The sequence below is a fragment of the Pteropus alecto genome, unplaced genomic scaffold (genome assembly GCF_000325575.1).
Source record: "Pteropus alecto unplaced genomic scaffold, ASM32557v1 scaffold28, whole genome shotgun sequence".
Classification (NCBI taxonomy): domain Eukaryota; kingdom Metazoa; phylum Chordata; class Mammalia; order Chiroptera; family Pteropodidae; genus Pteropus; species Pteropus alecto.
The window spans coordinates 3,023,211-3,038,314 of record NW_006441063.1 but is presented as its reverse complement, the minus strand read 5'-3'; the positions used below and the strand labels follow the sequence as shown (position 1 = coordinate 3,038,314).

Here is a 15,104-nt window from a genome sequence, read left to right as displayed (position 1 = left end):
TTTGTTGATGGTTTCTTTTGCTGTGAAGAAACTTTTTATGATGTAGTCTCATTTGTTTATTTTTGCTTTTGTTGTCCTTGTCTGAGGAGGCCTATCCAAAAAAATATTGCTAAGACCAATGTCAAAAGGCTCACTACCTATGTCTTCCTCTAGGATTTTTATGGTTTCAGGTCTTGCATTCACACCTTTAATCCATTTTGAGTTTATTTTTGGATATGGTATAAGATAGTTAACCAGTTTCATTCTTTTGCATGTATCTGTCCAATTTTCCCAACATCACTTATTGAAGAGACTGTCTTTTCTTGATTGTGTATTCTTGCCTCCTTTGTCACAGATTAATTGACCATATATGTGTGAGTTTATTTCTGGACTTTCTATTCTGTTCCATTCATATATGTGCCTGTTTTCGAGCCAGTACCATATTGTTTTGATTGCTATGGCTTTGTAGTATAGTTTGAAGTCAGGGAGTGTAATGCCTCCAGCTTTGTTTTTCTTTCTCAGTATTTGGCTTTTTGGAGTCATATGTAGTTTTATACAAATTTTATGATTATTTGCTCTAGGACGTGGTTCCAATTGTAGTGGTCAGCACATCTGCTTTACACCCAGAAGGTCCTGCATTTGTGCCCCAGTGGAGCCATGGTCCATGGTCTACAGCCATGCCACCCTGAACAAGCCTGATGTCTGATGTCAGAAGCTAAGCAAGGTCAGGCCTGGTTAGGACTTGGATGGGAGATCACTTAGGAAGACCAGGTGCTGTAGGCATAAGTAATAATAATAATAATAAAAGATTATTTGCTCTAGTTCTGTAAATAATACCACTGGTATTTTGATAGAGATTACACTGAATCTTTACATGTTGGGTATATAAATATTTACAAATGTTATACCCTTTTGTTGGACTGACTCCTTTATCATTATGCAGTATCCTTCATCTTTTGTTACAGTCTTTGTTTTAAAGTTTATTTTGTCTGATATAAAATTTGAAGCCCCAGGTTTCTTTTTGTTTTTACTTGCATGGGGTAGCTTTTTCTATCCTTTCACTTTCAGAAACTGTGTGTCTTTAGGTTTAAGATGAGTCTCTTGTAGACATCATATAGATATTATGTGTCTTTAGGTTTAAGATGGGTCTTATTTTTTATAATCCATTCAGCCACCCTATATCATTTGATTGGAGAATTAAGGTGAAACAGCTACTTTTCTCAGTCTTGAAGGAATCGCCTTGTATAGGTGAGGATCTTTCTCATTCACCATTGCACTAGCCCTTGATTGTCTCTCAAATCTTTGTAATTGTTTAGTCAGCCTGAGTTATTCTTGATATTCCCCTGATGTTGACAGGGTACCAAGACCTGTCAGTGTTCCAAAGGGAGGAATCTCATTAAGTACTTATTTCAAGCTGATTGGAAGCCAGGCCCTCAGTAGCTTTTATAGTCTGCAAATTTGTACAGTCCTATGAGGCTGTAATAGCTATAACTGCTGGCCTCTAGACCATGAGATCTGGAGGTGTCCCCTGGGTGACCATTGCCAAAATTGGGACTCCAGATGAGTATTTAAGCACCTTTCTGGGAAGTCTTGTTGAGCTGTAGCAAGGTCGAAGGGGTTCGCAAGGATAGTGTTGTCTCCATGGTTCCATTCCCTGGGAGCACCTCCTTGGCCTCTAGGTATGTAGGAAATCTGAAGCCAGGCCCTCAGGCTGAACCTCCAGGCTAATATGAGTTTTTCATAGGAAGACTGGGGTTGTATTTCAGTATGCTGTTTGTGCAGTGCCTTGGCAGTGGCAGCCTGCCAAGAACCATCTTTTGGATTGTTACAGTCCCGTGGAGCTCAGTTATGCTAGCCCTCTTGGCCACCGGGGTCAGGCAATCAAAGGGTGTCCCCTGTGTGGCTTGAACATGCTTGCTGGCTTTAGCAAGGCAGGTGTAGAATGTAGGGAGTGAGACTCGCTCACCAATTTCAGGAAGGCCAAGGGAAAATGTCTTGACTACATGCATCTACCAGTTTCAGCAGTGCAGCAAGACAGTGCCTTGTCTGTTTATGCCCTCTGGCTTTTGGCTAGGAGTGGAAGAATGCCGTGACCACTTGTGCTCACCAGCCCTAGCCAGGCGGCGGTGGGATTTTGCACTGTTCACACTTGCAGACTTTAGCTAGGGAGCAGGAGAATACCATGACCATTCATCCTCCCTGCTCCATCCAGGGAGCAGGGGAATGTTGCAACCACCCCCACTCTGATTTCAACAAGGCAATGTGATAGTGCCGAGACCACTCAGCCCCTTCCTGCATTAGCAGGGTGGTGGGAGGGTGACACATCTGAGTTTGTCCACCTGCATTAGCAGGTTAGATAGGAAGTACAGTAATAGCAATCACCAGCTCCTCCATCTGGGGAGCATTTCAATTGTCCCTTGCCTCTCCAGCCGATGGTTTTAGGTTAGCAAATGAATCACCTTGCTATAGAGTTTGAGCACTCTTCTAACTGCTCCCCTGCCTCCACTGGGTCTTAGAGTGTGACCACATATGAGCCATTTAAGAGGGAGTCTCGGTTTTCTATAGCACTTTGGGTCCCTGAGACTCAGCCTCTTTGGTTTTCTAAGACAGATATTTGGGGTTCATCTCTCTGGTGCAATTCCCAGGGGTTGAGGTACTAGAGTAAGGCAACAACCCCTCGCTCCTCCCAGAAAAGCACCTGTCTAGTAAAATCTCTCCCTATTGTGTGTTGCTGCACCAGGGGTGGGTTTTTTTTGTTTGTTTGTTTTTTTGGTAAGAGTGTGTCTCTGTGTCTCCTACCTGTCTCAATGTGGTCTTTATCTTTTGTTGTGGAGAGCAGCAGTTCATCTAGTTTTCAGGTCATTTTCAGAGGGAAATGACTGATATGTAGCTGGAAATTTGGTATGTCCATGAGACGTGAGTTCGTAATTTTCTAATACCACAATCTTGGACTTTGCCCCTCAGAATAATGCTCTTGAAATGAATGGAAAAATGTAAAGTCTCAACAGAGAAATAGGTAATACAAAGAGGAATCAAATGGAAATTTTGAATTGAAAAATAACCAAAATAAAAAATTCACAAGCTCGGATCAATAGGAAAATGAAGATTAGAAGAAATAGTCAGTAAATTTATTAATAGATGAATAGAAATTTTCCATCCCAAACAACGGAGGGAAAATACTGAAAAAAATAATGAACATAGCCTCAAGGACATCTGTGACAATACTAAAGGTTTAACATTTGTATCATTGGAATCCTAGAAGATGAGAAAAAATATTCTGAGAAAAAATATTTGAGGAAATGATGGCTAAAAATTTGGAATAAGACATTAACCTGCAGAATCTCAAATAGTATAAACCCAAATAAATCCATGCCCAGACACAGCATAATCAAACTTCGAAAAACTAAATATAAAGAAAAAATCTTCAGAGTAGCCAGAGAAAATAACACATTACTTATAGGAGAATAATAATGTGAAATCCAGGAAGTGGAGCAACATTTTTTTAATGTGCTAGAAGAAAAGAATTGTCAACTCAATCCTTCAGTAATAAGGGTAAGATAAAGGCATTATCAGAGAAAATAAAACTAAGATAATTTATTTATGGCAGATCTTTAAAAAAAAAACACCTTATTTAATTAGAGAAGTTTTAGGTTTACAGTAAAATTAAGAGGAAGATGTGGAGATTTTTTACATACCTTCTTCCTCCACACATGCATAGTCTCTCCCATTATTAACATCACTCACCAGAATGGTACTTTTTTTTTTTTTTAACCAAGGACGAACCTACATTAATACATCATAGTCACACAAAGTCTATAGTTTACCTAAGGGTTCACTTCTAATGTATATTCAATGGGTTTGGACAAATGTGTAATGACATATATCCATTGCTATATCATACAGAGTAGTTTCACTACCCTAAAAAAAATCCCTTGTGTCCTCTCCATCCACCCTGCCATGGCAACCACTGATCTTTTTACTGTCTCCATAGTTTTGTCTTTTCCAGAATATCATATAAGGTAGAATTATGTAGTATATAGTCTTTTCATATTGTTTTCTTTCACTTAGTAATATATATTTAAGGTTTTCATGGCTTGGTAGTTCATTTCTTTTAATGGCGAACAATATTCCATTGTCTGGATGTACCACATTTTATTTGTCCACTAACCCGATGAAGGACATTTTGGTTGCTTCTGAGTTTTGGCAATTAAGGTCCTATAAATATCTACATGCAGGTTTTTGGGTAGATAAAAGTTTTCAACTCCTTTGGATGAATTCTAAGGAGCACAATGACTAGATCGTATGGTAAGAATACGATCTAGTCATTGTGCTCCTTAGAATTTATCATTTTGTAAAAAACTGCCAAACTGTTTTCCAAAGTAGCTGTACCATTTTGTATTTCCACCGGCAATGAATGAAGAGTTCTTGTTGCTCCATATCTTCACCAGTATTTGATGTTGTCAATGTTCTAGATTTTGGCCATTTAAATAGGTGTTTTTGTTATTTCCTTCTTTCAAATAATTTCTTTAATATTCTTGCAAGGCAGCTGTACTGGCAACAAATTCTCCCAATTTTTGCTTGTTTGAGAAAGTCTTTATCCTTCACTACTGAAGGATAATTTTTCAGGGAATGGAATTCCAGGTTGGTGTTTTTTCTTCTCTCTCAACACTTTAAATATTTCACTCCACTCTCTTCCTGCTTGCACAGTTTCTGAGAAGTCAGATGTAATTCTTATTTTTTTTCTCTATAGGTAAGGTATTTTATTCCTCTGGCATCTTCCAGGACTTTACCTTTGATTTTTTGCAATTTGAAAATAACATGCCAAGTTGTTTTTTTTTTGTTTTTTTTTTTTTTTTTTTTTTTTTGTATTTATCCTGCTTGGTCTACTCTGAGCTTCCAGGATCTGTGGTTTGGCATCTGACATTAATTTGGGAAAATTCTCAGTCATTATTGTTTCAAATATTTCTTTGTTCCTTTTTCTCTTCTCTTTCTGGTATTACCATTACACATGTTACACATTTTGTAGTTGTTCCACAGTCTCTGGATATTCTGTTGTTATTTCAGTCTTTGTTCTCTTTGATTTTCAGTTTTCAAGCATTCTATTGATATATCCTCTAGCTCAGAGGTTTTGTTCCCCTCAGTTCCATATGGTTTACTAATAGGCCCATCAAAGGCATTCTTCATCACTGTTACCGTATCTCTTATTTGTTGCATTTCTTTTTAGTTCTTTCTTAAGATTTCCACTTCTCTGCTTACATTGCCTATCTGTTCTTACATGCTGTCTACCTTATCCTTTAGGGTCCTTAGAATATAAATCAAAGTTGTTTTAAATTCCTAGTTTGATAATTCCCAAATCCTTGCCATGTCTGGTTCTGATACTTGTTCTGCCTCTTCAAATTGTGTGTTTCGCCTTTTGGTGTGCCTTGTAGTTTTTTCTTGATAGCTAGAAATGTTATACCAGGTAAAAGGAACTGCTATAAATAGACCTTTTGTAGTATGGTCGTGAGGTGTGTGGGAGGGGAAGCATTTTATAGTGCTATGAATTAAGGCTCAGTATTTTGGTGAGCCCATGATTATGGACTATGAAATTCACAAGTGTTTTTCAGGTTTTTTTTCTCCCTTTAAGGAGGATGGGATATGTAGAATGGGCTGGAGTTGGGTATTTTACTTCCACAGGTGAGTTAGGCTCTGAAATTACCCAAGCAAGAATAACTAGTTTCCCTTGAGGGCCAGCTTTCCTATGAAAACAAAATGCTCTTGTGTATTTCAAAATAGTTCCTTTTCCCCTTTCCCTGATAGAAGCCTGAGAGGATTTTTCTTTGATATTTACTATGGGGACCTGATTGAGTTTCTAGAGGTAAATCTCACTAACTGCAGGGGCTCCTCTATGTGTAGATCCCCCTGGAGTTTTAATTCTCAGAATTTTCAACACTGAGCTTCCAGCAATTTGTAATTGCAATTCAGGTTTCCCTAACTCGACACTAGTTTCTGCAGTGGTTTCCACTGGTGAGTTTCTTCTCCTGTAAGCTGCAAATCCCTTTATTCTATTTCTCCAATCTTGAGGGCAATGGGTAGTCTTGTGTCCTTCCCTCTCTTAAGGATTCAAAAAGAGTTGTTGATTTTTCAGTCTGTTCCACTTTCTACTTGTTTGGACAGAGTGACGATTTCCAATTCATAACATGTGGAACTGGAAACTGGAAGTCTCTTGCTAGCAGACCTTTTCTGAAAGAATTGCTAAAAGAAGTTCTTCAGACAGAAGGGAAATGTTGCCAGAAAAAAACTTGGAACATCAGGAGTAAAAGAAGAGCAACAAAATGGTAAATATCTCTGTAAATACAATATTCTCTCCTGTTGAGTTCTTTAAAACATTTGATGACTGAAAGCAAAATTTATTACATTTCCTGATGTTTTTAACATATGTAGATATATAACATAAAAGGCAACAACAATATAAATGGGGGGGGGCAGGCAAAGGCACCTATATGATGGTGTTATTTTTCCACTTGAAGTAGTAAAATATTGATTCTGAGTAGACTGTGAAAAGTTGAGTATATTATAATCCCTAGAACACTAAACATACTATATGAAAAGACAGTAAAAAGCACAATAGAAAAAAAAATGAAATATTAAACATGCTCAATTAATCCGACATGAGGCAGGAAAAGAGAGAGAAATCAAATATAGAGGGAACAATCACAAAACAAATAACAGTAAGCCTAAATCCAAATATCAATAATTACATTAAATGTAAATATAAAAGTCAGAGATTGTTAGAATAGATTTTAAAAAGATTCAATTATATACTGTATATATGAGACTCACTTCAAATATGATATAGATACGTTAAAAAAGATAGTTTTATGCAAATACTAATAAAGGAAAGCTAGAGTGACTGTAATAAAACATATACACACACACACATTGGCAAAGTGCCACAATGCTGAATCTAAGCTACTTGTTACCAGTAATTCCTTAATAAATTATTTACATTCTTTTTTCAGTAAAATTTTATCCATCTTACCCACAGATCTTCCAGGTATCCAGATACTTAAAAGCCACCTAGCGCTAGCTGGCTAGTTTTTGTGAATGGTCACAAGTTTTGCAATTAGAATCTTGCAGACTGCTCTAATCTAATGGCTTACATTAAGAACACAAGACATTAACATCTTTCTCAATTTTCTCGGTTAGGTGCAGGGTAATTTACCAGGCAGATCTATTTCCTTTAACAAGAACAGGTCTTTGTTCCTCATTTTCATTTTACCCTCTCTGTAGTACAAAGCCTTATGTTTCAAAACTACAAGAAACATGGTGGCCATATAACTAACATCACTTGCCTTGAGTCTCATTTGTCAGTTAAAGTTATGTGTGGCCAGCACAGGTAAGCAGATATTATTCTGAAAGCCTTCTTTATAAGAGTAGTTCTTTAGAAGGATAATTATCTACATTTTCTATGCCATAGTACACATAGAAAGTGATATTTTTAAGACATTCTAGATAAGTAGAGGAGAGTGCTCATGGCCAGAGGCAATTGGCCAGAGGGGTTTAGTTCCTTTAGGCTGCACTGAGCTTCCCTAAAGGCTATAGGGAACCCCTGCATTGGTACACCTGTAACCCATTTGTGGAAAGCTGCAATCAGGATAATGGAAACTATTTTAGCATAAAATGCAAGTTCTTGATGTAGCAATCCCTGTGGGTTTCCCTTTTGAGTTTCTATAATCCTCAATTCAATTTACTTAATCCCTTTCACGTTTTAAACTTCATTTTCTTAAGTAAAAGAGAACATTAAATACTATTACACAGGAGTTTCCTCACACATAAAAGAATATAAAAACAAAGCAATGTATGCTAACTTCCCATGGGAATGACAGGCAGAGAAATGATAGGGATCTTAGACCCAGTTTTCTAAATTTTGGAAAGTTACAGATCCTTTCTGTTTTCAGTTTTCCATTATATAAGCGATAATCACACCTATGTGATATGGTTGTTGTGAATATTAAGATGAAATACCTCATGAGATATGCTTAGCATACTGCCTGGTACATACCGGGTACTCAATGAACAGTCTGTTTCCTTTTCATTTTCATTCCCTCGAGTAATTTTTGCTAAAGAAATTGTGAGTAAGGAGATACTATGTCAGCTTTGAAGTCTCGGAGAAGGCTTTGTAGAGGGTACATAATGACCTTGGCCTTGAGGGGAAGCTGAGATTTGATGGACAGTGAAAAAGAATAAAGGCCTCTTAGGTCTTGGTAATAAGATGGCACAAAGCTAATCTTTGAAGTCTCAGGCAGCCAAAGGTAGGATTAATGAATAAAGAACACTTGATAAATAGGAGAGAGATTGATTTGGAACCTAGCCTTAAAGAAACACAGTGAGAAAGTCTTACCTGTGTGGGTGTGAGAGTTGACTTCAGGTTAGCCCATGACCACATGGTGAAATAGGCAAAATTTTCCTTTGGTGCTTTTCCAACACAATTTTACTGTCTTTTCCTTTTCAGTTTTGCTTCTTCCAAGGACTCCACTATATTACTTATGGTCAATTATCACCTATTCAAGAAGAAAGAGGGCTAAAACATATCTAATTCATACTTAAGAATTATTTACCTAATGGGTTAACCCTTCAAGTTCATCAGCATTTTAAAAGAGAATCTTGGATTGCCCTATGATTAATCAAGAGAGAATCTCTCCTGTGAGGAATTTCCAGCACTTCTCCTGAGTAGGGAAGATAATTTTTGTTATAGAGACTACCCACTTAAATTATACCATTCCATCTGTGGGTGATAAGGACCCTAATTAATAGACCTGGGCATGCACAGTCTAGACATAATCATGCTTTAATATAAACATTCTAAATGAGGCTCTATAAGAATTTATCTGAATAACACTTTTGTGAGCATCAGGGTTGAATAATAGAGAGAAGAAGTACCATAGGGATCCCTGGTGGAAGCAGCCCTAAGTACAAAGAAATGGAAAAGCATGCAAGTGAGAAAAGTCAAGATCCAAAGTAACAGTATTAAATTCAAAAGGCCAGATACATGATTATGAAGCATTTTCCAAGCTTTTAGAGTTAAGAGAGGTGGGGTTCAAAATGGGAACTGGTCAGGAACGACTGGCAAGTCCAAGGGGGTTATGGTGATCAGTCTATCCATAACATCCATGACTCATGTTTCTTATTCAGTGGTTGCCAGCTTTGACTGCCCATTGGATTAGTTTAAAAGGTTAAAGGAAGGGGTAAACATGAAGGATGCCACAATGGTCTCGTGATGCTGTGGGGAAATTTTAAATAAATATTAGAGGATAACTGCTAGCTGCTAAAAATACAGAAGCTATGAAGCTATTGGAATACAGAAGTTATGGCAGATAACGTCCAGAGGAGGTAGTAAAATCACTATTTAAAGACTCATTAGATACCCATTCATTTTTAAGACAGGATTTAAGAAAAATAATGAGATCTATCTTGTGGTAGTGCTGAGATATGAGCTAAATGACCCACAAGAGGTCTCTCTAAACCCAAGAGATTTTATTTAAACGTTAGAATCCATCTACTGGAATGGAAATTAAATCCAATAAGCATTCTCCTTGGAAAAACATTGCTTTATATGAGCAATGCTCTATTTGCTCTTTTCTTTCTTTCTTTTCATCCCTTCTAAATTAAAAATGGGCTCAAATCTATCTCAAAAGTAATTTTCTTGATATTAACCCCTAAGAATAGGATTCATAGCCTAACATACCGAGAATGAGAAGTAGGCTTCTTCTTGATAGAGGTTTCCTGAACTTTGTGTTGAGAAATATTCTGAAGCTGCATTCAGAGGGCTGTGTCTGATTAGCAATGCCTTCCCTGTTTAGGAAGGAGGGATTAAAGCATGCTTAACAGGTGTTTGCTACTCCTACTGTATAACAACACAAGGAGTATTTATAATTAAAAGCAATAAAAAGGTAATCTAATATTTTAATATTCTGAGGCATATATGATCTCACAAGTATCAATGAGATTTGGTGCACTGTATTATAGACTCCTTCCAAGAATATGGAAATAAGAGCCTATTGTTCAAATAAAAAAAAAGATCCAATAGAAGAGGAAAAGACAATACTGGTACACTAAGAATAGGGAAACTATTTTGTAAATCCACTAGCCTAAGGTTGGAACTCTAAGGAAAACATTTAGGTATGATTTAAAGGAGAGGGGAAACAGAACTGATTTCATTGTGGCTATTTACCACACTACTTAGCCTAATGGAGGACACAATAATATTTTTCTAATTACTGATTACAAAACTGATTTTACAGGCATAGAGCTGAACTGCAATTGTCATCCATTTCCAGAGCCATCATGGTAACCCCAAAGCTATACTGCCTAAATCTTAGCTGGAACTTCAATCTCTTGTAATGTTTAATGACTTTTCTTTTGATAGTCAAGCCTACTTAGCTGTCTAAGGGCAACCAGGGCCCAGGAGGTAAATATTGCATATCACTGCTTTATCATCTATAATTGTGGAGATCTTTCATGTGGTTCTGGTGGCTTTAGTAATGAATGTGGAAGACTCCAAGACAGGGCATACATTCCTCCAGTCTCCTATCTGCTTTACCTGAGATGAGTCAAGGTATGTGTATGTGGTAGTTGGGGGTGTGGTGGCAGGGCGATATGAGGGGATACTGCTTAACGTATTGTTGGAACTCAAAGATTTATCAAATGAATAAGAGTTAGACGAATGAGAAAAATTTTGGTGACTACCTTAAATAGTGGTAGGAAAAATGCCTGCTGGTCTGAGAAAAACATATAAAGCAAGCCAGAAAAATAGAAGGGCTCTGTAGATAAGATTAGTGCTTTTCTACCTTGCTGTCACCAATCATCCTCTTAAGGCAGGAAAACTGGAATAGCTTTGCACAGGAAGCTTGTATGTTGGTGAGAAAATCCCAAGACAGGAAGGTTAACTTTCAAATTAGCAGGGGGAAGTTTAGACAGGCATGATGAAATTTGGCAGCACTTTATCTGGGAGTTCTCTAGCATGTACAGTATGGAATAAGAGGGTCATGCAGAAGAACATTAAAGTATACAGTTTGTTCTAACTTTGACTCTGGACCTGGACAAACAGTCTCGCTTTTATAATATACTGGTATGTGGGGAGATAAACAATATCCAAAACTCTGGAGCCTTTAACATAACACCTTTATTGGAGGAAACAACTGTGCTTAGTAATCAGAAATGAATTTAAAATAGTTTCTGAATAAAAAAATTGATTTTGTTTTCAATTTAATCTTCTCTGAATTATTCATTTTGGATTTTAAGCTGTGCTGCCATTGTTCCTTTTAAAGAAAGAACATTTGGTGATGTTTGACCGTCTAAGTAAATTAGTGCATAAGGCTATATAAAATTGGCTACATTTAGGCTTCATTTATAAAGCACCTGTGCAGAGGATATACAATCTTGGGAACGAGTGGTATATAGAATCCAGGACCAGAACAAGTTTTGCCTTGGCAAATGCCAATTTTGCTTTACAATTACTTAGACAATGTTTCTGCCTTTCGGGTTTAATTGACTTCAGTTATTTACAAGCAGAGTATTATTGTGAATAAATATGTAACAAACTTACCCATTAACATGGATTGTTGTCAATTGAGAAAACATCCTTCACGTCACAGAAGCAACATATTTTGAACCAAATGCTGTTCTATATTACTTGTTAGATTGCTTAGTTCACTTCATGATTGCCACATGGACAGAAACATTTAACTCATTCTGTGCTCTTGGGCCCAGAATGGAATTGAGTTTTTCTCAGGAATTTAGAAAACTAGGAATTTACAAAATGTGTATTTTCACATTTAATTAGGAAAATATGAAATCATGTCATTTGGAGTTGAGAATGAATTTTCATAGCATTTGGAATACCTGGATATTCTGATATTCTTCAGGGTAGGCTGTAAGTGCTGGGAAATTAAGGCCCTCTAGGAGCAGCCCTTGTACACTGATGGATGGGAATTGGTGGATAAAGACTCCAGTTCTCAAGCTTCTCAGGTGGGATAATTTTGAGGTTCATGTCTATATCACAGGTCAGCAAACTATTTCTGTAAGGGGTCAGATAGTAGATATTTTACACTTTGCAGGCCACATGGTCTCTGTTGCAACTATTCAACTCTGCTGTTGTAGAATGAAGGCAGCCGTAAACAATTCATAAATGAATGAGCATTGCTGTGTCCCAATACACTATTTATGAATAATGAAATTTAAATTTTATGTAATTTTTATATGTCACAGAATATTATAGTTATTTTGATTTAACCATTAAAAAACCATAAAAACCATTTTTAGCTCATGGGCTGTATAAAAGCAGGCTAGATTGGCCCATGAGTTGTAGTTTGCTAATTCCTCTCTTATATTAGCTCTTGAAGTTTTCCTCAGGATTCCACAGTGGTATCTTGCTGGAAAACTCATCCTTTGTTGCAATCTTTATCTTTCCTGTCTTACTTCCCCACTCACCAGTGTTCCCGGGAATTACCTCTCAAACAAGCTACTTGCACTTGGAGACTTGTCTTGAAGTCTGCTGCTGTGGGCAGCAAAACTAAGACTACCAGTTTGGCTGATGAATCACTGAATTGAACATTCATTGTTTTGGCATTATGAAGACCCCCCAGAAAGGCTCCTGGAATCCTAAGAGTAGGGTCAATAAAATGCTCTTTTCATTATATTCTCAGACTGAAAGTGCAGTGGGTTAAATATGTAACCTTTACCATTCCAGGCTTCAGATTTGCATCTAACTAAAACTGAGAGTATTAATACCTGCAAATGAGCCCAAGTTAGCCATTTCATCTTGGATCCACCCATACTGGGCTTATTGGCAGTGAGGACATCAGAGTGCTTCACAGCAGCATGTGTCCATGAGTCAGAGTCAACCAAGCCATGTAACAGTCCACTGGAATCCTGGGGCATTGGGTGTGATGATAAGCATTGCAGCAACCTCTGTAGCCATGGGGATTTATGAAATAGGCTTCCTTTCCAAAGCTCCCTGAAAATAACCAAAGGGCAAAATTATTTCTAGTTTAAGAACAGCAGGTGGGTACAAGGCATTCATTTTTTGGTCCCATCTCACTCATTTTATGCAGTCATTTCTTTCTTTGCAAATTGAAATAAAAGCTTTCCTTACCCTGTTCCATGCTGTTCCAGATGGCTGTACCCTCTCAACCTGGCAGGTGCCTGTCTGTTGGCAGTGAGGCTGTGAACTTACTAAGTACAGCATTTTCAGATCTTCAGACACAAATGAAGCAATGTGGATTATTTTATTAATGACAGGCTTCTCTAATAAAAGGACAGGCCATGACATGTGGACTACAAGGAAATTATGAAGCCCTATCTGTCTCTAAAGATTTATGCACTGTCTAAAAATTGATTAATGGAAACTTATTTCCTCTAGTCCTACTTGGTATGCAACATACAACAAAAATATAATTGTAAACTTAAAAGGAATAAAGCTGACATTCTAGAACTAGCTCTAGGGTGTTTACAAGTTCTAACAAAATCCTTCAAAAATATGTTTTAATTGGGTTTCTATTAGCAAGTCTAATCCATTGGGACTCCCTAATTATTAAGGTAAGTCTTAACTCCCTTTCATCATTATTTTATCTCTCTCAGTCCAAAACAGAAAGAAAGAAGTTCTCTTTATTAAGATATGAACTTTGAATTGACCATGAGTCCAACGAAGTAAGCTATCACTGGCTCTTTCTAAGCCTAACCCTCTGGAGGGCTTCATTTTAAAATTCAGATATAGGGAGATTATTTGTCAGTGTGGTTTTGGCAGTGACAGAATTGCCCCTTGAAGAAAACGAGTTGGCAGCCTTGTAAGAGGAAGTGATTTTTATGTATTCTGTGTGGGAATTGGGTTCTGCAAACAAATGCCTAACTACTGGGGCTTAAAAACTGCGGTACGGTGTTCAAATAAAAAAGCAACATGAAGCCAGTGAATGTCCATGGTCACAGGATGTGGGAAGTGTAGCCATGGTAATAAAAACCAAAGTGCCAGGGAGTAGCAAACCAGTGCCCAGATCTATAAGCTGGCTGAAATTTCTACCCTAGGCTCCACATTCCTACTTGAAAAACAAAACAAAACCAAACCAAACCTCCTCCTTGATTAGACACGTGAAGGCCTGTGTTTCTGTAGTGCAGTAGGATGTAACTAGGGTAGAGTATGGGGCATCCAGGTTATCTTCCTGTTTATAACAGTCTCTGGGTCACTTGCTGCATGCTGAAGCAGAGGAGAGGAAGATGCTATTTCTTAACCATCAGCCAGCTTCTCAGCTCTGGCATCTTTTCATCAATTTGCATAACTGGGAACAGCAGGTGTATTTCAGAAGCATATGGACCACTGCTATACCTTCCAAATATACACATCCCTTCACCCAGATTTCCCTCCAGGCCCACTCTAGCATATACATTCCCAACCACTTTTAATGCCAAAAAGTTCACAACTAGGTGTTCGTTCCTTGGATGTCAGACCTTGTTTCATAGTAACATGCATATAATCCTGGGATTTATAACACATTAGCCCCTTAGCTTTCAAATTTAAACAAACCCACAATGTTCATTGAAATTAACTCTTTTAAAACATTTCCAAAATTAAAATGGATATGCTCTATTAATCACTTGTACTTTACTGAATAAAGGTTGGCGGAGGGTTAGGCAAAGAAGGATACAAAAAGGGAAGACTGAATGATCTCAATAATGATCAAGTCAATGGAAATGAAAACTGCCATTATTATATTCAACCCAATCTCTCATTGCCATAAAGAAAGAAGATTCTACTCTACGTAGGCATTCATTCTTTATTCCTTCTAAAGTATATTACTTTATTTTCTATGAATGAAATATATAATAAAATACATTTTAAAAATAAGATCTAGAGTAAATACTCTGTTTGAGAATCTGGAAATAAAATTCATCAGATAACTCTTTGGATTTATCCATTTGGGTAGTAGAGATATTGTTATATGGCATTTCTCCAAGTCCCAGAGCTTATTTATATCACTTTGCTATCTTCATAACATCTGTTCTCTTAGGAGAGTGGTAATATATTTAACTGAATACTTTTATGTTTAGCTGGGAGAAGATGCATTAAAAACATGGAAATGTAAGCTGTCGTA

The 15,104-nt window shown here is 37.3% G+C and overlaps 1 long non-coding RNA gene across 12 annotated transcripts in view; it reads right to left on the bottom strand.

Moving 5' to 3' along the window:
- The window catches only part of LOC107196133, a 150,951-nt gene that overhangs the window by 108,343 nt on the left and 27,504 nt on the right, over positions 1-15,104 (bottom strand). For 6 of the 12 annotated variants that reach the window (XR_003048280.1, XR_003048282.1, XR_003048279.1 and 3 more), the window contains exons 3-4: positions 12,751-12,976; positions 8,363-8,522 (exon numbers count right to left, since the gene is read on the bottom strand). This is a non-coding gene — a long non-coding RNA (uncharacterized LOC107196133). The other 6 variants (XR_003048285.1, XR_003048287.1, XR_001517494.2 and 3 more) reach the window with 6 other exon arrangements.